General features: G+C 47.7%; 1 protein-coding gene across 1 annotated transcript in view; it reads right to left on the bottom strand.

Annotated features, from left to right (window-relative positions):
• LOC138498455 (uncharacterized) overlaps window positions 1–23,573 on the bottom strand; it is a 403,932-nt gene that overhangs the window by 42,905 nt on the left and 337,454 nt on the right. The gene's annotated exons all lie outside the window — the stretch shown is intronic.

The following is a 23,573-nucleotide window of genomic DNA, read 5'->3' as shown; positions in this document are numbered from 1 at the left end:
AGGGGGTGTGCAGTACATGGGATAATAAAATAACAAGATAAATGAGAGAACGGCCAGCTGGTGGCAAGTGCAGGGTGAGTGCAGACATAAGTGCTGATGGGGGGACTGTAGGGATACAGAAAACAGCAGGTGCAGGGGTTGCCAGGGAGGCAGTGCAGACATGCAACTGGCAGGGCATGGGCCCACCATCAGATGGGTGGCCAGGTAACCAGTGCAGTTTCAGATTCAGCCAGGAGAACAGCAGGGGAGAGGAGGAGAGAAAGCAGATGCAAAGAGGACAGTCTTGAGGTGCTTCCGGAACCAGAGATGGTTCTCCTCAAGTTTAATAGCGGCAGGGAGGGTGTTCCAGAGGAAGGCCCCAGCAGAAGAAAGAGATCTACCACCAACTTGTTGCTTGAAGAAGCAACTGACCCTGAGGGAGTTGGAGGCGCATGAGCGAAGAGCTTGAGAGGGAAGATACTTAGGAAGAGAGAGTTGAAGGTACTGAGGCCCCAGGTCCCAGAAGGCCTTGTGGACAATGCAGAGGGTTTTGAACTTAATCCTCGCAGCCACTGGGAGCCAGTACACAGATTTCAGTCCTGGAGGGATACAAGATGACACCAAGGTTTTTATCGTGCAGGTGGGAGCAGGAAGATGGCCAAGAGAGGCCGGTCAGAGAGCTACAGGAAAGGAGGGAGTGGGTGTGCCGATGGGGAGAATCTCTGTCTTACTGGAATTAAGGCAGAGGTCATTGGCGGTACACCACTCCTGGATAGCAGACAGACAGTCAGAGATGAGGGACGGAGAAGAGGTGGTCGAAGGTGGCCTGAAATTGAGCTGAGTGTCATCCGCATAGCACTGAAAGTTGGGGCAGAGAGCGGCTAATGCGGTGGCAAGAAATGCCAGGTATTGGTTGAACAGCCAGGGAGGGAGGTTAGACCCCTGGGGGACACCACAGGTAGAGAAAAAGATAGCAGAGAGTAAGGACCAAAGTTGGACCTGGGAGGGTCGGCCAGAGAGAGATGAAGGAAGTCCGATACGCCAGGGCCTGTCCAGTGATACCTAGGTTATCACACAGACAATTAGGCAGGATGGCATGATTGACAGTGTCAAAGGCAGAAGAGAAATCAAGCAAGATGAGGCCACAGGTGTGTTAGAGTCAAGGTTTGGAGCGCAGGTCTTCGCAGATGTTCAGGAGAGCAGTTTCCATGCTTCTGCAGCTCTAAAGCCAGACTGAAGGCCATGAAGACAACCAACAGATTCAGTGTGGAGATTAAGCTGGGAGATGGCCAGCTTCTCCAGGAGCTTTCCCAGGAAGGGAGTGATGGAGCTTGGGCGATAGTTAGCCGGGCAAGAGGGATCGGCAGAGGGTTTCTTAAGAAGAGGGTACACATGGGAGTGCTTCAGGGGGGATGGGAAGACTCCAGTGGTGAAGAAGTGGTTGCAGAAGTCAGCCATTGCAAGAGAAAGGGTGCCCATGTGGTCCTTGATGGTTTTGGAGGAACAGGGATGAACCTGTTTTGATGAGACTTTCATAGATCGGAACCTTGTCAGCGGAGAACAGGGGAAAGACAGAGAAGGAGGGAGGAGAGGTGGCTGCAGAAAGGCCAGAGGAAGAGCATGTAGTACAGGGAGGGAGGGGAGAGGAGGAGAGTGAGGACAGGATGTCCTGAGTTAGAGATGAAGTGAGAGGCCAGTGCCATGCAGAGGGCTTGGGAAGGGAAAGGAGAGGTAGAAACTGTGGCAGGATTGGCCAGTTCCTTGCAGATTTTAAAGAGTTCAGCCGAGTTGTTAGATGCCGCCGAGACGTGGGTTTGGATATGAGCTCTCTTCTTGGTGAGGACAGAGATCCGGTATTGCCTTTGGAACAGGCGGCAGGCCAGTTTGTCAGAGGAAGCACGCCATTTCCTCTCGGCCACCCTGCACTTGCGTTTTAGGGTGATGAGCTCTGAGTCGTACCAGGAGTTGCACTTGGCTTTGGGCTTCAGGTGGATCCTCATGACAGGGGCAAGGATATCAAGAGTATCAGATATAGCAGAGTGGAGCGTGGGGAGGTCTGTTTCAGGATGAGAGTCAGCCAAGGGGGCAGGGCAGGGGGTGAGAAAGTGGCAGCGAAAGCCTCAATTGATACGCGCTTCATGGGGTGGATGACCGAGAAAGTTGGTGGCAGTGATGCAAGTGGCTTGGCCTGAGGGGTAGAGGGGGTGAGATGGGATGAAAGGAGGAAGTGATCACTCCAGGAAAGAGGAGTGGTAAAAGGGACAGAAAGGGGAAGGTCTGAGGAAATCGGAACATCCATAGCATGTCCTGTAGAATGAGTCAGGCCAGAGGGGAGAATAGTGAGTGAGAGAGAGTCACAGAGGTCGTGAAAGAGTCCAGAGGAAGGACAGGAGGCATCCAGGTGGATGTTGATGTCTCCAAGAAGAAGGAGTTGAGTGGTCGAGACCAGGACGGAAGAGGAGAGGTCTGCCCATTCAGAGAGGTAATGGGAAATCTGACCAGGTGGCCGATAGATAGTACCCGCAGTAAGGTTATGGCAAGTGGAGAGAGAGAGCCTGCAGACGAGGCATTCAAAAGAGGAGTACGCCTGCATAGGAATGACAGAGGCAGGAATTCACTCAGGGAAGATCAGAGCTACAAACCCTCCAGAACCATTGGACCTGGGCGCGGAGATGATCTTGTAGCCAAAGGAGCGTGTCAAAGCTTGTAACAGAGATGGCTGTGAACAATGTCTGAGTGAGACCGAGGACATCTAGGTCAAGTTCTTCCAGAAGGCGGCAGATGTCAGAGGAGAGTTTGACAGCTAAGCGAGAGTTAAGAGTGGCAATGTGGAGAAAGTTGCCATCCTTGAAGGACTTCCGGGGAGGGGTACAGATCAGAGCTATGCCCTGCGGAGGTGTGGAAGGAGTCCGAGGGGGGGCAGAGAGGGAATGGGAGGGCAAGGTAGCCGAGGAGGAGGACGCAGACAGAGGCAAGGAGGCCATGGAGGGGGAGAGGGAGTAGCAGGAGAAGAAAGGAAATTGAAGAGGCGCGGGAAGCGACTTTCACAGAGGTGAAGGTTGGCCTGAGGGCCTTGGTCCAGGATGGTCCACTTTGAATAAACATTAATGATGACCTTAGAGGAATGGAAGGAGGCCAGGAGGGCATCCCACTGGGTGCCGCCATTAATGGGAGAAGAAGACAAAGGAGAGAGCACAGAGACCATATGTAGGTTCCATAGGTCTGGCGAGGGAACGACAAAGAGAATGTCGGTGAGAGCTTCCTTGGAGGAGGAACTGGTATAGGTGTCAGCGATAGGGAGGCATGGGTTGGAGACCAGTATATCCTTTTTAAACTTCTTCCTACCAGATTTCGTGAGGAGGGCAGGATAGTGAATAGAGAAGCAGTTAGTAAAGATAAGAGAGACAGAGAGTAGCATAGAGTAGGAGGGATGAGGAGAGAGGTGGAAGGGAGAGGGGAACATTAGGGAAGGACACCCGGCAGGGTGCAGGCAGACAAGACAGCGAGAGGCAGGAAGGTTGAGCAATAGGACAAGACGCCAAGACGACAGCACTCAGGATTAAGCATTATCAAATTGCATGTTTTTAGACAAGGGGAAATACCACCTGAGTTTGAGAATCCTGAATAGAGAGAGAAAGGCCTAGGGTTCACAATGCAATTTTAGGTACCGATACAGTGCAATTTATAAACAACAGAGGGTAAACCACCTGTAGGCGGAAGGGGTAAGCAGGGAAGTCAGAGGGATGGTGACTGGCAGCTGGCGTCCCCTGCGGACACCTGCCGACACAACCAGGAGCCGCCCTTTGCCTAGTGGTCCTTAGCCGTGGGGGCTGCCGGGCAGAGGGCTGCCCAGGGAAGGCCAGTAAGTAGGAAAGGAGAGCAAATTAGGGAGGGGGTGGGCGGGCAGGCAAGGAGGGAGACGGGAGGAACAAACATGGGGAAAGAACAAAAGAGGGAGCAATGAGCAGGGGGGCAGGGGGAACTAGAGAACAATTTTTCAAACAAAATAACAGGCCCAGAAGCGTCTTACCAAGGACTAAAGCAGCTGCAGCACCCGCTCAAGCCTCAATGTTAGTGGCGATGGATCACCGCACCAGCCAGGGAAGTTGAATGTATTGTTTCCATTCTGTGAAACTGTGGGGCTGCAAGCTTTCACTCCCCTTGTTTGTGGTGTATTAATTAACGATTTGATTAAATGTTCTAATATTATGTATATTCATTTTTTTACTTTATGATTCTGTAATTTATTTGAATTTATATGAACTTTTATGTTTTTTTGGGCTGAATAACGTATTTCTACTGCCACTACTTTTTCATGGAAGAGAATGTATTTTCAGCCAGCACATAATAAAGGCTGCCGGCTCCATTTTAGCTGTCATTTATTTCTGTAGATGAACAGAAATCCAGTGTATGTTTGTTTGTTTGTTTGTTTGTTTGTTTGTTTGTTTATTGTATTTCTATAGCGCACCTGAGCCTGAGGTATTTCGGCGCTCCTGAAGCAAGGTAAATGGTTACAGACAGTACAAAATGGTCATTCAAAGGCAGAACAATCAAGTGCAAATTAATACAAATTGATACAAAAGGCACTATAGTAAGGTTACAAGTTACCTACGTATGTTACTAAAGTGCCTAGAGAACAGACATGACAAGTGACGGGAAGACATAGGGGCAGAGGTAGGATTGACTAACAAGTTCAACGGTTCTTGAACTGGGGTTTATGACTACTGCAGTTCGGGGCTAGTAGTTACTGAATAGCCAGGAGATAACATTTCTCCTGAAATTGGAGAATACTTGGGTTGATTTAATGGCAGGTGGGAGGGTGTTCCACAGTTGGGCGGCCATGACCAGGAAACTGCACCCCCCTTATCTTTTTAGGTAATATCTTGGGATCACCAGACAGGATGTAATGGAAGATCTAGTGATCTGCATGGATGATCTCATGGTGAATTTTTTGTTGAGGTAAGGTGGGGCTGTGTGGTTCAAAGCTTTAAAGGTGAGACACAAGGTTTTGAGTTCGATCTTTTGCTTTATGGAGAGCCATTTGTGGTGTCTTCTTGTAGCTGAGATGTGCTCTCTTCTGGGTATAGTTAATGCTGCTCTAAATGCATTATTCTACATTATTTGAAGTTTGTTAAGCATAGACTTATTGGCACCTAAGTAAAGACTGTTACAGTAGTAAAGTTTGGACAATATGAGAGCTCTTGCTAGAGTGAGACAGCTTTCTGTTAAAAGCAAAGGTCTGCAAGCCCTTATCAGCTTGCCCGTGTAGGCAGTCGCTGAGAAAGTCATATTCACTTGTTTGTTTAGGTTGGAGGTTGCATCTAAATAGAAGCCTAGAGTTTTTACATCTTTGGCTACTGGGATATTGTTCCCATCTATATTTAGGGAGGCATAATTCAGACTTAACTTATTTATGTTGGTTGGCGAGCCCACTAGGAGGAGTTCTGTTTTGTCGTCATTCAAGCAGAGGCCATGGGAGGCCATCCATGCCTGAATGATTGTATAGATTTCATTCACAAGTCGTACATCTGTATCATAGATGCCTGTTAGAGGTAGGAGGATCTGAGTGTCATCTGCGTGATTTGTGTAGATGAAACCCAGGCTGTCCAGTTCATCAAGCAAGGGCTTTGTAAAAATATTATACAAAGTGGGGATACGCACAATCCTTGGGGCATGCCACAAGTGATAGGAATGGGATCAACTGCTGCCGACGGTGAAAAGACTTGCATGGTCCTATTGTTTAAGAAGGATTGAATCCAAGTGACAGCTGTCTTGGAGAAGAGGGACACTGTGGCGAGGTGATCACAGAGTATCCTATGGCCAACCAGGACAAATGCCGCCGACAGGTCCAAGAGGTGTAGGACTGCAAGTCTTCCTTTGTTTTTGAACTCGTCAATCTAGCATTTTAGGTCGATGAGGGCCGTTTCAGTCCCATGTTGTGGTCTGAAGCCAGATTAGCATGTCCCCAGCAGCTTGCTGGCCTCTTGATATTCTTGGATTTGCAAGTATACAACTCTGTCCAAGATTTTTAGCAAGTTGGGACCGTTGTAATCAGCCTGTAATTAGTTGGGATAGTAGGATCTATGGATTGTTTTTAAGCAGTTTCTTTAGCAGTCCAGGAGAGGATGCCAAGCAGAGTTAATTATTGTGGCAGGGAATGATTTTCTCATGGTAAAGCAATCCAACCGAAGCATTCCCAGAAGAGAATTCAAAGGCCAAGTTTCTGCCTGCATGAAGACCCGGGCAAAATGTACACGATAGAATTAATAAAATAGCAGGAATTAGTTTCCAGCAACTGTGTATTGCAAGTTATTGGGGCATAGTTGGCAGGCATGCAAATGCAGGACATAATTGAGTATTCTAGTGGTGCAACAATGTTCATGCCTTGCTGATGTCTACGCAGCACACTATTGGTTGGGCTTGGTGAGGTGCTTCCGCTGTCTCAAAAAACAAGGGTCCTATTAGCTTTCAGCAGCATATCCACTTGGATAGTGAACTGTGCCAACCATTCAGACTTCAGAGTTTTTGTCGGTTAGCACATAGTGATGTAATTTAGGGGTGGACTGTTAAGTGTCATGTCATCATGAAGAGGTGTTATGGTTTTTGTTTCAGGAAATGTTTTATCCACTTAGAGAGCACAATGTACATGCTTCTTTATGGCCTCAATGATGTGTATCCAATCATGTATTAGAACTGCCGCAAAAAATAACTAATGTGGATTATACAATGTGTGGTTTTGTCGCATAAATATTGCAGCTCGGGGGGGGGGTTGAGAAAATGTTTTCAATTTCAGTTCCACCATGCTGTCTGTTTTTCTCCCAGCTGATGTGAAAATTAAAGCTGTGTCATTTCTCGCATGGTATACAGGCGTCTTTTGATTACTTTAGTATTTTTCTCCGATATCCAAGTGTGACCACACTTCTAGTGTGAAAGGAAGATCTTTTATAAAATTGTGAAAAGCAAAGCACAACATTTAGCACAAACTGTAACACTGATTCCTACATAAACTAAAACTAAACATCTGTTTAAAATGTAATAAACATAAAGGTCTTTATGTGTGATCAATCATGTGTGTTTTTAGCATTTGGAGTTGAACATGTTAGAGAAACTGCTATCATGAGGGGCATGTGGGGAGTTACAGGGGTGTCAAACCCCCTTTAAAGCTTCAAATCTGTGGATCAGGTGATCAAAAGGGGGATTGTGATAGTTTGGATGTGGGTGGATGACTCTTGCACTGTACATAAGCTGGCTAGAAAGCACTATCCTAGAAGAGCAGATACAACCGGTTATAAAGACTTGCAATGGCAGGCTGATTTAATCGATTTGCATCATCTTAGAAATCACAACAATTGCTGGAAATATATATTAACAATTACAGATGTATTTATCAATGTACACTTTTGCAGAGATTCTTAATGATAACATGGACACAGAGGGTACTAATGCTTTTAAAACAACTTTTAAACAAGCATGTACACCTGTAAAACTGCAGAGCAATGCCGGTAAAGAGCTTTTTAACAGGTCATTTAGATAATTGTTAAAGAAATTCAACATTCAGCATATAGGTACGCATACAGAGGTCAAGGCATTTAGAGTAGAACATTTTAATAAAACTTTAAAAAAGTCCATTATGGCATTATTTTAGCAATACCTACCGATACACATATGTTTATAAAGTCATATAAGTACTGCCAATGTATCAAAAATCTCCTAAGGATGTGATTGCCAATAATGTCTTGATTGTGTGGCCAAACCTTTATGGTTCAAGTCACAAAAATAAATTCAAATGTTATTCAAAAGGGGTGATCACATGAGGATCTTTAAATTGAGAGGTGTATTTACTAAAGGATATGAACAAACACATACGACAGAGCAGTTTATCATTCATGAAACCGGTGTCATGGAAGGCGTAGCCTTTACTGCTTTAAGGAATGAACAATTAATGCTTTAGAAGTTGTTTTTTTATACTGAAGAGTTGCAGAAAATAAGGAACACTCCAAGTAGAGTGAATCATATTGAAAAGATTGTGGCAATGAGGGGTCAGAATATCTGGTTAAATGGGATGGTTGGAACACAATTTTTAATAGCATGATTCTGGTTAGTTCAGGGTTTTAGGAATGGTACAACACATAACGACATAAGGGTGTGGGACAATATCCGGGCAGATATCAATGGTGGTTTCTATACTTTGTTTCTGTACTGTGACATTGATGGTAATAATGTCCCTATATAAATGGTCGCCATACATAATGTCGCCGTGAAATGTTTGTGGCAACATTATATAGGTGACCATATATATAGGGACAGGAGGAGCGGGGTGGTGGGGTGTCCCCTGGGGGCAGATGTGCACCCACATGTGCCCATCTTCCCCTAAGGAAGGGGCAAAACAAAAAGAAAAGCAAAGGTATAACTTGTTTTGGGTGGGTGTGGGGGTGGACACTAAACCACCATGGATGTTTTCATGGACATGGGGTGATAGTTCAATCTGCCCCTAGGAAGGATTACATGAGGTGCCCCCCCAGCCATTTGGGTGGGGGAGAGGGCCACCAGAAAACATTGGACTGGAACCCCAACGCATGGGGCAGTTCGTGTTGCCCACCCTGGGGGTAGATGGTCACACTAATATGACCATCTGCCCCTAGGAAGGGGGTAAAACAAAACAAACATAAAAACAATTATAACTTGTTTTGAGTGGCTGTGGGGGTCACTAAACCACCATGGATGTTTTTAGTCGAAAGGGGGAAGTCTCAAAGACAACCCTGTGTCACTGCACTGAAAGTGCTGTGTAACACACTTGAAAAATATGAGGCCTTGGAGTAGATGGGGCTCCAGTGCTCAAAATCACACAAAAAAGTGAAAACACACACAGCAAAACACATGTAAGCATAGGAAAAAAGGCTCACACTCTTACCAGGTGAAAAAAAAAAATTCCTAGAAATTCAGCAAAGCTGCTGAGGGACTCATTAGGTAAGGGAAATCAGCCATTTATGAGAATTCTCCCTAACACTTACCAAGACAAAAAAAAAACTAGAGCTTTAGACTTATATATGAAGGCTGCTGCTGAACTCAATGTGCCCTTTGCAGTGATGGGTAACATCACCAACCGCAAACACCTCGACAATTTAGAAGTGGACTCGCAATCTCTGCACCCAACAACGACACCTGTCGACAGACGTCGGAGGATCTTCATGTCACTGGTCTATCCTACAATGTCTCCTTTGAAAGATGAGCAGGGTGTTCTAGCAACTGTGAAATAAAATATACTTTCTAACATGTCTGACTGGTTACCTTTATGATACAGATACCTATACAAGAGTGCAACATGATCTATGTGTGTGTGGGTGTAAAGAATGAACAACGTTGTCATGAAGTTTAAAAGGTATACAGCTTTTAATAAAAAATGACCTACACTTCATCCTATTCTGAAATGTTTCCCTTGGAAGATCACCAGAGTGTTCTAAAACCTGTTAATAAACACTACTTTTCACATTTCTGGTTCAATGGCGATATGATGCAGATGTCTGTACTTGTGTGTAATAAAGAACAGCTTTGTTAACTGCTACAATAAATAAAATGTGTTTTTCACTATGTATCCTGATATCTAGATGCTTGTCGATTTGGAATAAACACAATGACCACGACTTATGACCTCTCCCATTTACAAAAATGTAATATCTTATGTGTGAAAGTACCAATTTGTGTGTAATAAAGAGTGATGAATATTGATTTAAGGTTTAAAAGATGTTCGGCCAAATAAAGTATTTTCACCATATTGCCTGATTTGTAACTGTACATTAAAACATTGTTTTGTTTTGTGAATATGTTTGTCTATTTGGAACAAACAGAATGATCACCATCTAAGATCCCTCCCATTTTCAATGGACCCATCATATAGCAATAACTCATTCCCCTTTTCCCCCCAAAAATGTGTAGAATGAGTCTTGCTTTGATTTGGCATAAAAAGGCTGCAGATTTATTTTCCACAATATCATAAAAACCACACTGCACACATTAGTGGAAATAACTCAGAAGATAAGATGCAGTGGTTTCTCCGTGTCCAAATAACCTACTTCCCCCTTTCCTTCAAAGAGTCCAGCATAGGCCCAACTCTCCCAACCCTTTGCGTCCGAGTCTCTCCTGCCCCTGCAGGTGTTCCTGGGTGGGGAGAGTGCTGTTTCCTTGGGGGAAGCTGAGCCCTTGTTGTTCCCTCCAGACGCCCCTGACGCCTAGGCTCCCAAGGGGCGCTGGTCAGAGAAGATCGAAGACCCTTCCGGCTTTCTCCTGGCTCATCCGAGTCTGTCTCTTGTGTTTGGTTGCCCAAACACCGCCACGCCACAGGTGAGTTACCGCCCACCGTGGCTCCCCCCTTTCCTTCCTTACATTTATAGGATTTTCGAGTAGAGATTCCAGTAAAACAGCTCCATCCTCATTGGAGACAAATGTACCCCATCTTTGAGAAAATACTCTGGAAAATTAAAATTAATCAAGCCGTGCCTGATTTGGCCAAAGCCACTACCCCTGCAAAATGTTGCCATTGCACCATTTAGCTTTCGTCTGGACCTCTCCACGCTGCATGGTTATCCGCGCCCCACCATTCTGGCCTTGGGATTATCTCTGACCATATGATTTCTGTTTCTCCCAATTGAATTGCCAGCTCCTGTAGAGAGGCCATCATTTCCCGCATTAGAGCCCCCCTTCCGAGGGTTGTCAGGTCGTTACCTCCCAAGTGTATGACCAATATGTCCGGCTTTTGCTGTTTACCCAGTAATCTGCGCCCATTTTATCCCCGGCACCCCGTGCCACTCAATTCGAAATTCGCTGTCTGTCAATTCTTCCTGTTCCGCCGTCCAGCTTGCCCCTGCCCTTGACACAAATGAGTGTCCTACTACCCATGCCGATCTCCTTTTCCTCCGGGCTGCTGCTGGTGGGGAGACAAAGTGGCATGTCAACTTATACTTTTTCAGGCCTGATATACCTCTTAAAACACCCAGACCTCCATCTGCCAATCTGCTTGAATGCTTCTTCCCCCATGCCCATGGCTGCGGCTGTCCCAATCCGAAACGAGTGTGTCCCGAACACTCCCCTTGTCTCCCCAATTTTTTCCAGAGCCAGCTCCATAACCTTTTTGAATTGGAAGCGGCTTAGAGCTGCCCCATCGTGGTGAATGAGCAGCGGAGCCTCCCCTCCCGAGGGAGGTCGCAGCCTAAGGAAGCTTGCCACTGCTCTGACTGGACACACTGCACTGTCAGAGATGGGTTGGAGGGTCACTGTGCACCCTTTGCCTTCCTGGTCAGTTTTTGATCTCCTCACCCATAACGCCAGCTGTTCACCTGAACAATGCACATCTTGGAACAGTAGAAACCCCCTCCCTTTGGCATCCTTATTTTCTGGTACCAGTTCACTCACCCTGAAGGCTCCAAAAAATGCCAGGGTGAAGGCTGCTTTAAACAGTGCTACTTCACATTCCCTGTGGCACACGGTTTATAGTCAAAATGTCAAAAACAAAAAAGTTGAAAACAATAATGTTGAAAAAAAAGGTCAAATGTTTTTTTTTTTTTTTTTTTTTAATGGGGGGGTTCTCCCTCAACCCCCCGTTTACTTTCTTATAGCTAAACCCAAAATAACATACAAATAAAAAAAAACACATTCGTTTTTTTTCGAAATTTTTTTTTCCGACATTTTTGTTTTCGACTTTTTGCAGTCGACATTATGACTGCACACCGTGGCACACTAATTCAAAGCATGCTGCTATTTTTTGAAGCTTGACTATGTCTATGGGCCTTCTTTCGTCGCTCTTAGGCATTCCTTGCTTGGCCCAACCCTTCATGGCCATAACAATGTAGTGCTCCTTTATAGGGTCACCTTTCCCTTCTAGCTAAAACGAAGTCCTCTTCCTGGATGGCGGGCGGGCGTCCCACTGCTAGGGCTGGATGCTGCCTGCAGTGAGAAGGCAGCCCGTTATAAAGGGATAGCCCCTCCCCTTTCCATTGTTGCCCTTCTCAGGCTTTCCTTTGCTTTTGCCGCGTTTCCTTGCGGGCATCTCCCCTTCGTCCCGAGGAGGGAGAGGACATGAGGAGGACACCACCCGGGTTATCGAGGTGCCTCCTCCATGTTGTGGTTTGTCATCATTACTGGCATACTAAGTGTAATATGAGATGAAGAACAAAAAAATGTTCACCCCTTGAATATATCTTGCACTGTGTGCATATGAAACCTTTTTAATAACTATTTGAATAACTATTTCCCTAAATTTATTTTTTAGATGAAAACACCCCCTGCCCCCTCCAGTGGTTATTGATGCAGACCAACATATACTAAGAGGAAGAGATACAGGCAGCACTTAGCCAGAACACTGGGAGTAGAAAAGATACTGCCACGTAATAGCCCATTGAGGACCCACTGCTCTGCACACAACATAGACGTGGTAAGAGTAACACACCAGAAAATAGGACAGAGGAAGCGATATGAGCCACAGTCAATCAAAACAGAGGGTGTAGGCTAGGGTACTGCCACTAACCAACCCTACTAAAAAACTCATCCTTCTGCATACACCTATCAAACACTGCACCAAACACAGCCTTACCTCTATACCACAACAAACCACACATAGCCTTGCACAACAGCACATGACGGCTACCAACTGCAAAACACACCTATGGTCAGTGAACAGTGTAATCTGAACTGAAGCAGCCAACAGATGATCAGTATTATAATTTGAAATTAATCAAACGGCACCATATGTGAGTGATACTGATCTGCAGCGCCCACTGATAACTGAATAGCTTGTACCTGAGCTCCTTTTTGCCAGAATGAATAAACAACAGTCTGGTATAATGATATACCCAGGTATGTTATCTTGTATTTGAATAGCGACTCCTGCCATAGTTTATAGCGTTGAAGCGCGTTGCCTGTCAGAGAGGCAAAGGATGAGTATGATAGAACATTTAGTAATGGTAGGGAGAAACAAAGTTGGGATGAGGGTGAGGGATAGATATGATGCATAGTAAGGCATGGTTCTACATAGGTGCAAGCAGGCAACCTTGCTTAAGTCCATTTCCTGCGCTTTTCTAGTCAGTTGTATACCCCTCCGGATTAATACACTCAGCCAATGATGTATGAATATAACCTTGCTGTATCAAGTATAATAATCCTCATCAGTGCCCACCCCATGAACTTTCTCTGAAGCCTGTTCCTATCCACAGCATAAAAGGCTTTGGAAAAGTCGACGAAGGCCATGTGCACGCCCATATTCCCCTGTTGTAGGGTACTGAAGATCACATATTGAATTGCCCATGATTTATGGTATCTACCCGCTTATTTACTAAACCTTGTGTAGTGTAACGTTGATAGCTGTTGGCATTCTACCCACTTCCTACGTTTACTCAATAACAGAGTGCAGAATAGATTGTCTGGGGCATCCAGTGCAGTTAGAGGCCCATGGTTTGCTGGATGGCACCAGTCACTAATAGTGGCTCTTCACGTGCTAGGGATGTTTCACTCCCAATCCTCTCAAACATGTGATACAAAATGTGTGTCAAATGCTCCGGCTCTTTCCTTATCACCTTGTTAGAGGTTAGGGGCTCCAGAATCTTTCATCCTCTTAAAAGCCTCAATTATGACTCCCTCAGGTAACATCCTTTTACCACCATAGTTCTTAACGGTCGAGTTTATGGGTGCACCGCACACAGCTTGCTCACCACACAACTCTCTGACATAGTGATCCCAATCTGCCTTGCCCATGGGGTTTATCAAATCATGCTCACTCTTACTGGGCTGGATGATACTTTTTATTTCCCGCCAAAAGCTTTTGCTGTCATCGTTTCTTATGAGGTTGTGGATCGGTTGCCATCTAGCGTTCCTCCCCAGTTTCCGATAAGCTCGCACCCAATGTTTACATTTGGTACATATTTTGCCTATCAGTAATGCACTCTCTCCTGCTGACAGGGACCACTTTTTACCAGAGCTCTTAACCTTCTAGTGTTCTTGTTCTTCTCTCGTTTTCTATTTACAATGGCCCTCATTAGGACCCTGGCGGAGGACCATGGTGCAATTTGCCCCATGGTCCATGGCGCTAAGCTGCCAACTCCGCCATGGTGGTTGGCGGACTTACCGCCCCATGCCGACCTTGGCGGAGCGGTAAATCCCCAATCCCCATTTACCCTTCCCCATTCCCATTTTTGCCCCATAGGGTATAATGGGAGTGGGGAAGGCGTTAATTACGCCACCGTAATTTACGGTGGCGTAATTAACAACAAGTCCCGTAGCGCCATGGATTTTTCCGCCTGCAAAAAGCAGGCGTAAAAATTCACCATGGCGCTACGGGAACTCGTAGTCAGGCGGAGAGGTACGCCATGCACTACGCCGGCGTAAAACCCTCTCCGCCAGGGTCCTAATGAGGGCCAATCTCTTTTCTGTAGACTCCATAGACAGGCTTATAACTCATTCGTCCTGTACTTCGGCCATATTTTACTTGCATACGTCCTTAGGAGGCTGGCCATTTGCTCAACTTCCTTTATTGAAGCTATTTCCAGCATTATTCCATCTGTTAGTAAACTGTTTTTCAAAGCAGCTACGGTTTTCCCTTCACGCAATACTATTTCCCCTAGCGTTCAACTGAAATTGTTTGAGTGCTATGCGAGTTGTCTATTAATGCAAAGGTGCTTGTATCAAGTTTCGGACCACCTCCCACATAGCTATAAGGGCTGATTACAGGTTTGCCGGTATCCTGCCGGTTTTACCGGCGGGATATCAGCAAACCTGCCTTACCGTCTCCACAGCCCGATCTCCTGCTATTACTGGGATATTACAGGCGGCAGAGTGACGGTAAATTTCCATTCCCATGGATTCCCAGAAGACTCCATGGGATGGGATTTACTGAATCACCTGCACCGTTAGTAACTGTGCCAGAGTTTCAGGCACCAGTGGGGCCCTGATCTACCAGTAGATCAGGTCTGCCGAGAGATCCGTGACCCCAACCAGCAGACCTGTGTTTGGCCGGTCTGGAAATAAATGCCAGTGCCGGAATTACCAGCATTTATTACGCCATTCATTCCCGACTCGCAAACATGTAGTCTATCAAACTGAGCTGCTAATATATCTATATCAGCAGGCATAAGGTATTCAAGACCAAATGTTTGCATAAAATGCAACCATTTCATACCATGCATCACCTGAATCCTCATTGTCAACTCCCCTGTTAGAGACATATTGGACCTCATTCCGAGTTCGGAGGAAACCACGCCGCTATTTGCGGCATGGCTGCCTCCGAACTCGTCCAAACTCCGGCCTGGTGAATGGAGTATTTACCGGTCCATTCCGAGGTCGGAGGGACCGGTAATTCCCCATTCACCAGGGCCATTCCCCATTCCCATTTGAGCCACATAGGGCTCAATGGGAAGGGGGAAGGCGGCAATAACGGTACCGCAAATTGCGGGACCGTTATTGACCCCGGAGTCCCTTTGCGGGTCCCATCTTTAACGCCTGCTAAAAGCAGGCGTTAATGAAGGACCCGCAAAGGGAACTCGTAGAAGGGCGGTAAGGGTTTAACGGCACCGGTCTCGTTACCAGTGACCGTTAACCCTTACCGCCCTACTTGTAATGAAACTTCATGAAACTCAGCAGCCATATTGCATTGGGCCTGAAAGTCGCCTCCAATTATAATTGCTACTAGTGGGCTGTTAAAGTTCCATTCGGTAATGAACTCTGCGAGTGCCATTATGATAACTAGTTTTCTCTCCCCACCCCCAGTGGATCACATATATATTTATCAAAAAATCCCATCACCATCAAAAGAGTCATATTCATGAAATTGCACCACCAGGCTGTTTTCCTTCACTTTACCAATGTCTATTTGGGTGGTTGAAATCGTGTTCATAATATCTATCATCGTACCACAGCGTGGCCTACCCCTTGTATCCTTAAGTGCAAGCATATTCAAACATAAATAGCCATCAAAATTAAAAGTCTTCATAAGCCATGTCTCGTGCAACATGTAAATATTGCTACTCATCAGATAAAGCAACCCCAAAGGTATGAGATGCTTTATCTTGGGCTTCCAATATTCAATTTCTCCTTGTTGTGTTGTTGGGCAGTACGTACAGCGTCCCAGCCAGACAAAGAGGTTCAGTGTGAGGAAATCCTTTCAGAGGGAAACAGAATGGGATCAGAGTGAATGTTGTGCCTGCGGGCAGCATATACATTGTCTTAGTTTGGTCGGACACATATTAGATACTCGCATTTAGCAACACAGAGAGACCAATAAATGAATCAATGTTGTGATTGCAGAGGTCACAGATAGGGCAGTATTATAGGCCCTGTGTTTCGTTGATGTAGTAACGTAGGATAGCGTAATGTGTGGGAAGGATTGAAATAAGTGGAAACTGGAGTCATCAAGGCAGTGTGGTAGAAGTGAGGTCGGTGTATTGACTTGGCCAAAGTGTCGCCATTTTGATGTGGCAGCCTAAGCCCACGATGAACAGAAGGGAACACAGGCCTTGGTGTGGAGCTGCAGCTCTGGCAGTTCAGGTCAACAAATGAATCCCCTTTCCCGGACCCCAGGAGAGAAGCCGAGATCAGAGGCACCCATGGTGTGCATATACGTACTAATGGTATCCAGCTGCAGCGCCTGAACGTAATAGGAATAGAATGTTAGTTGGTAAAAGAGCAGGAAGGGCCGTGCTCTTTAAAGGACAAATTCATGAGAATAGGGCACAAGGCCCTGAGATACCAGGAAAAGATTTAGAAAACTGCCCTCACCGCGAGATGGGCACCCCATATGAATTAGACTAAGACACACAACTTAAGCAAGCATCCTTGAAATTCAGACTCAAGAGCAGTGCCCTGTTCCCATCATTCCTGGGCACCTGGGGTTGGGGCGAGATAAAGGGGAGCCGTGTCTGCAACGTCTTGTGATTAGGGAGAGAAGCAGCACAGGTGATGCCAGTACCAAGATCATGGGTGCCGCTGGTGTGTGCCATGACATCTGGGTTAAAGAGGAAGCCTATTGTCTCATCAACAGCAGGGATGGCTTTGCCAAGGAACTTTGATGGTATCTGGAACAGAAGGGTGCACATCACGTAATTGTCCCAAATTTATGAACCCATTGATAACAACCCACCAATAATATACCTGGGTTTGGGAGTGACAATGTAGGGGTGCACGTGTCTAGGGAAATGGGGGTAGCATAGATCTGGCCAATTGGCCAAGGGACTGTAGAGAGGGATTAGCACATTCTGTAGGTGGTAGCCAATGAGGGTGATGGGATTATGCTATATCATTATTTCATTGTCCAAGTGTCTTGGCAACCAGACCCATTCTCCCCGTCGCGTTAGTCTCCACCAGATGACAACAGTTTTTCACAATACCATAGAAAACGCTGATGAAGAATTTGGCTTAATACCATCAGAGGGGCACAGGAGGAAGGAGAGCTCCAATCCTCTACTAGCGATGATGAGGGCGGTAACAGAGATACCGATACCTCCCCCCTCAAAATCTACACCAGATGAGTGCGAGGACACAGAGTTGGGGGTGATCCCCTCGGTCCCTTGTTAACTATGGGATGGCACTTCTCTTGAGCTTAAAGCATGATGTTGATTGACGCAAGTGACATTATCAATTGGGCCATTTAGTACTGACAATGGCCCTCATTACGACCCTGGCGGAGATCGTGGCGCAATATGCACCATGGAGCACGGCGGAAAGCTGCCGATACCGCCATGGGGGTTGGCGGATTTACCGCCCCATTCCGACCTTGGCGGGGCGGTAAATCCCCATTCCCCATTTTACCCTTCCCCATTCCCATTTTTGCCCCATAGGGTATAATGGGAGTGGGGAAGGCGTTAATTACGCCACCGTAAATTACGGTGGTGTAATTAACAACAAGGTCCCGTAGCGCCATGGATTTCTCCGCCCGGAAAAACCAGGCGGAAAACGCTCCATGGCGCTACGGGAACTCGTAGTAGGGCGGACGGGTCCGCCGCGAATACCGCTGGCGTAAACCCACTCCGCCAGGGTCGTAATGAGGCCCAATATATTGTTTGATTACATTTTTTGCACCTAGAGAAGTGTTAATTTACTATTACTTTCATTTAATGAATGTTTCATCCATACCGCAGAATCAAGACTGCGGCAAACGCTGCCCTGGTGCTGCAGTGCACTGATGAAAATGTCTAGTGCTACGATGCAACGTTTCTGTAATATGGCGCACACAGTTACTGAATAAGTCGGTTGCTATTGATACTCGTGATTGCAGAAGAAGATATAATAATTAATACCAGCATTCATGTTCAGATTAGGGCGAGATGGAGCACTATCCAGAGAACCCTCACATTTCAGGTGGTTGCACTTTCGTTTATGCTACTGGACACATGTATAATATAGCGTGGGAGGGGGGTGATTGAGTGTGGGTGTGAGAGATATCTAGAGTGCGTGTGTGTGCGTGCGTGCGTGCGTGCGTGGGGGACAGGGGGGGCCTGAGATTACCTGTATAACGCATGTTGTAAACTTGATGGCGTTTCTATGTCTGATTGTTGCAATGTCAGCGTGGCTTTATAATCATTCTCCTCCGTCTTATCATGGAGCCCCCCCGCCCCCCGTCGGCACCCCACGTGCAGACCCTCCACCCCCATCTGCACACAGTCTGAGGCACCGCTGCAGGCCCTTGAGGGCAGCGCTGTTAGCCTGCGAGGGGCGCTGGCCTGCGACACCCCCCGCCGGTCTCCACCCCCCCTGTTCTGCAGCGGCTGTTCATTGCAATCATGCACAGAATGCGCAATGGTAAGGATAAGGATTAGACTGTAGAGAACATGAAGTACATGGCATGGTACTGACCGACTCCCCTGTCCTTCTGTAAAGGCTAGGTCTCTTTGTGGAGGTTTCAGGCTGTCTCCGCGTCCTCCTCTGTGAAGTCTCCCCTTCCTCCTCCACTGCACTCCTTCCCGTGTGATGATCTCGGGTCCAGGGCTCTCTCACACACAGACTTTATACAGGACCCAGACCTGAAAGTGAAACCCAGGCTTCCGTGCAGCTCCCACAAGGGACGTCTCCTGGAAACCACGAGATACCGCAGCCGACTGCCAAGGCCAGCAGTAGGAGCAGGAGCCGAGCATGGCATGTGCCATGTGCGAGTGACACGTGCCACTGCATGGCACTGCCACATTCGCCTCCTACCCCTTCTTCATTAGGAGTAGGAGCCGAGTATGGCATGTGCCAGTGACACGTGCCACTGCATGTCCCTGTCACATTCGGCCCCTACCCCTTCTCCATTAGGAGTAGGAGCCGAGTATGGCATGTGCCAGTGACACGTGCCACTGCATGTCCCTGCCACATTCGCCTCCTACCCCTTCTCCATTAGGAGTAGGAGCCGAGTATGGCATGTGCCAGTGACACGTTCCACTGCATGTTCCTGCCACATTCGGCCCCTACCCCTTCTCCATTAGGAGTAGGAGCCAAGTATGGCATGTGCCAGTGACACGTGCCACTGCATGTCCCTGTCACATTCGGCCCCTACCCCTTCTCCATTAGGAGTAGGAGCCGAGTATGGCATGGCATGTGCCAGTGACACGTGCCACTGCATGTTACTGTCACATTCGGCCCCTACCCCATCTCCATTAGGAGTAGGAGCCGAGTATGGCATGTGCCAGTGACACGTGCCACTGCATGTCCCTGCCACATTCGGCTCCTACCCCTTCTCCATTAGGAGTAGGAGCCGAGTATGACATGTGCCAGTGACACGTGCCACTGCATGTCCCTGCCACATTCGGCCCCTACCCCTTCTCCATTAGGAGTAGGAACCGAGTATGGCATGTGCCAGTGACACGTGCCACTGCATGTCCCTGCCACATTCGGCCCCTACCCCTTCTCCATTAGGAGTAGGAGCCGAGTATGGCATGTGCCAGTGACACGTGCCACTGCATGTCCCTGCCACTTTCGGCCCCTACCCCTTCTCCATTAGGAGTAGGAGCCGAGTATGGCATGTGCCAGTGACACGTGCCACTGCATGTCCCTGCCACATTCGGCCCCTACCCCTTCTCCATTAGGAGTAGGAGCCGAGTATGGCATGTGCCAGTGACACGTGCCACTGCATGTCCCTGCCACATTCGGCCCCTACCCCTTCTCCATTCTCCATTAGGAGTAGGAGCCGAGTATGGCATGGCATGTGCCAGTGACACGTGCCACTGCATGTTACTGTCACATTCGGCCCCTACCCCATCTCCATTAGGAGTAGGAGCCGAGTATGGCATGTGCCAGTGACACGTGCCACTGCATGTCCCTGCCACATTCGGCTCCTACCCCTTCTCCATTAGGAGTAGGAGCCGAGTATGACATGTGCCAGTGACACGTGCCACTGCATGTCCCTGCCACATTCGGCCCCTACCCCTTCTCCATTAGGAGTAGGAGCCGAGTATGACATGGCATGTGCCAGTGACACGTGCCACTGCATGTTCCTGTCACATTCGGCCCCTACCCCTTCTCCATTAGGAGTAGGAGCCGAGTATGGCATGTGCCAGTGACACGTGCCACTGCATGTCCCTGCCACATTCGGCCCCTACCCCTTCTCCATTAGGAGTAGGAGCCGAGTATGGCATGTGCCAGTGACACGTGCCACTGCATGTCCCTGCCACATTCGCCTCCTACCCCTTCTCCATTAGGAGTAGGAGCCGAGTATGGCATGTGCCAGTGACACGTTCCACTGCATGTCCCTGCCACATTCGGCCCCTACCCCTTCTCCATTAGGAGTAGGAGCCGAGTATGGCATGTGCCAGTGACACGTGCCACTGCATGTCCCTGCCACATTCGGCCCCTACCCCTTCTCCATTAGGAGTAGGAGCCGAGTATGGCATGTGCCAGTGACACGTGCCACTGCATGTCCCTGCCACTTTCGGCCCCTACCCCTTCTCCATTAGGAGTAGGAGCCGAGTATGGCATGTGCCAGTGACACGTGCCACTGCATGTCCCTGCCACATTCGGCCCCTACCCCTTCTCCATTAGGAGTAGGAGCCGAGTATGGCATGTGCCAGTGACACGTGCCACTGCATGTCCCTGCCACATTCGGCCCCTACCCCTTCTCCATTAGGAGTAGGAGCCGAGTATGGCAGCATGGCATGTGCCAGTGACACGTGCCACTGCATGTTCCTGTCACATTCACCTCCTACCCCTTCTCAAGACCAGTCTTTCACGATAACCCGACGCCGGCAAGTCTTCTACTCCATAGTGCTGAAGCTCATTGGGGCTTGGCTTCATTACATGAACATCATTTCACCAAAATGCCAAGGGTAGTGAAAGTGACATCACACGAACTTTCACACCCTGATGGCATTACAGGAAGTGATGTCACGTAGTTTGACCCGCCGCCACCAAGTGACATCACAGGAAGTTATGCCACATGACCTTTGGCCAAAAGAACATCGCAAGAAGTGACATCTTATAGGACTGAGTCAGAAGCAGTTATGTTGGTTGTGTTGGGAGGGAGAGAGGGGGTCGTCCCACTTCCCTAAGCTATTCGGAATGATAAATAAACTGTAAACCGCACAGCAAGGTAGCAGGGGCGAGAGGGGGGTATACGCAAGAGAGGGTACAATTGCGTAGTTCATGTACTAGGAGCAATAGCGGAGTCGAGTGTAGACGCCATCTTGGTTATTTCCAGAAATGTTTTGAATAGTCAGCCTAAGTGCGGCGAAAGACACCAAATGTGTTAGTAAGAGATTTGCATGGCCCACGTAAATATAACCCCCACCACGAGTAAACTTTTGCAAGTTACAAGCCTGCTATTGCCTCAGAGGCTGTTGGCCTTTGCGCCCTGGGAAAAATGTTCTCTCCAATGCCACGAGGAGGGGGCTGAGCACATCCTGGCAGTTACCATTTCATGATACAGATAGCATGACCCCTCACTGCCAAAACCCCACATGTTACAGTTGCAGCCCTGCAATGCTGGATCGCAAGACCCCCACATACCACGGCACCAGCCAGACCCAGACCACCAGCACTAAAGCTGTAAGTCCCCCGATCAATCAGAAAGATCAGAAAGCAAGGCTATCTTGCCTTCACAATCCGGTCACGTGATTGGTGCTGCGAGGTGCCAGGGAGGGATGAAATTATAGCTCAGACGGGAGGGTGGAGAACCTTGGAGGCAGCTGGCGCATCTGGGAGCGAGTGAAGTATGCAGGTTGGTAACCTTGGCTCTCCCCCTTGGCCCATCTCTATGTTATCCAGGTGTACCATTACACTAACAGCACAGCATTGTGAAATAAGTAATTGCTTGTTAGGCCTGTTTTGTCACGGATGACGAGCCCAGTAGCACCCACGTGGATGGAGACAGCCAAGAAGACTGGGACAAATGGCCTAGTATCCCCTATGGAGTGGGCTGCCCCTATATAGGGTCACTCCAGCCAGCCTTGCAGGTTTTTACTGTATACATGACAACAGTGATGACGCCAGGTGTCCTTTATAACTTACTGCACATCCCCAATTTGGTAGAACGTTCAACAGCAGCAGAGTTCTTTGCTGATCTGATGCATTTGTATTTTGTAGAAATAAATACTTGTTATCCTTGCATGCAGTGACTTGGGCCTTTTTCCCTAGGGGATTGTATGCAGGGGCGTGCCTTCATTTGGTAACTGTGACGTGATCCCAGCGACCCCCGTGCCGTCAAACGCTTCCAAGTGGCCAAAGAGAGTGCAGGCCATTGTTGGACACCTGTGACGGAGAAGTTTGGGTGAACATGCATATGTCAGTATACCCTTGCAAGTGATAACAAGTAGGGGATTTGGTGCACGTGCATGAGAGAAGGGGATTGTGCAGTGAAGGAAGGGAGTGTGTGATTGCATGGTGAAAAAAGGATTTGGGTGTTTTTATTTGTTGTGTTTTTTTAAAAGGAATTAAAGAAGGAAAATAAAGGAGTTTAGGGAGCATAGGGAGCCTTCCCGAGTGAGGGGTCAGGATGGTACCATATATTTTGTGAACACAGAGGTAAACAAGTAGGAGTTATGCATAATTAGTGGGCTTGGATATAGAAGTATTTGTTGTTTTAGTGGTGGTATAGTGTAGTGACATTTCTATTCGTAAGGCGTGAAGGCCCCAAGTGGGTCATTGTTAGTACAGTATTTTAAGTATATTGAGTGAGGTTGGTATTGGGTTTAAGTGAAGGGAAGGGGTGGGACCTTTGACTGGAGCAACAGGGAGGAAGGGACAGAAAACTGGTTTTGGCTTCGACAACTACAGTCACCACCTAATCTACAAATCCACCCGGTATTTCATGCGTCCCTCTTAAAACCAAACCAACCCGGTACACGGATTGAGACACCACCGAAATCTATAATTATTGATGGAGAACCAGAATTCGAAGTCAGAGATATCCTGGACTCTAAATACTCTAGGTCCAAGTTATATTATCTTGTCGATTGGAAGGGATTTGGACCCCAAGATAGATCCTGGGAGCCCAGTGACAACATCCACGCACCAGACCTAATCAGGAAGTTTCATAGGAACTAAACCTGGGCCAGACAGAAGGAACACCCTGGGAGGGGCCTTGGGGGGAGTGCTGTCACGACCCTCATCCCAGATCCCCACTGGCAAGCCCATTGGCCAGGTGGGATCAG

This window comes from Ambystoma mexicanum, chromosome 5q, assembly GCF_040938575.1.
Source record: "Ambystoma mexicanum isolate Mex_15411 chromosome 5q, UKY_AmexF1_1, whole genome shotgun sequence".
Taxonomy (NCBI): Eukaryota; Metazoa; Chordata; class Amphibia; order Caudata; family Ambystomatidae; genus Ambystoma; species Ambystoma mexicanum.
The sequence above is the reverse complement of the archived record's forward strand: the minus strand, read 5'-3'. Positions and strand labels throughout refer to the sequence as shown.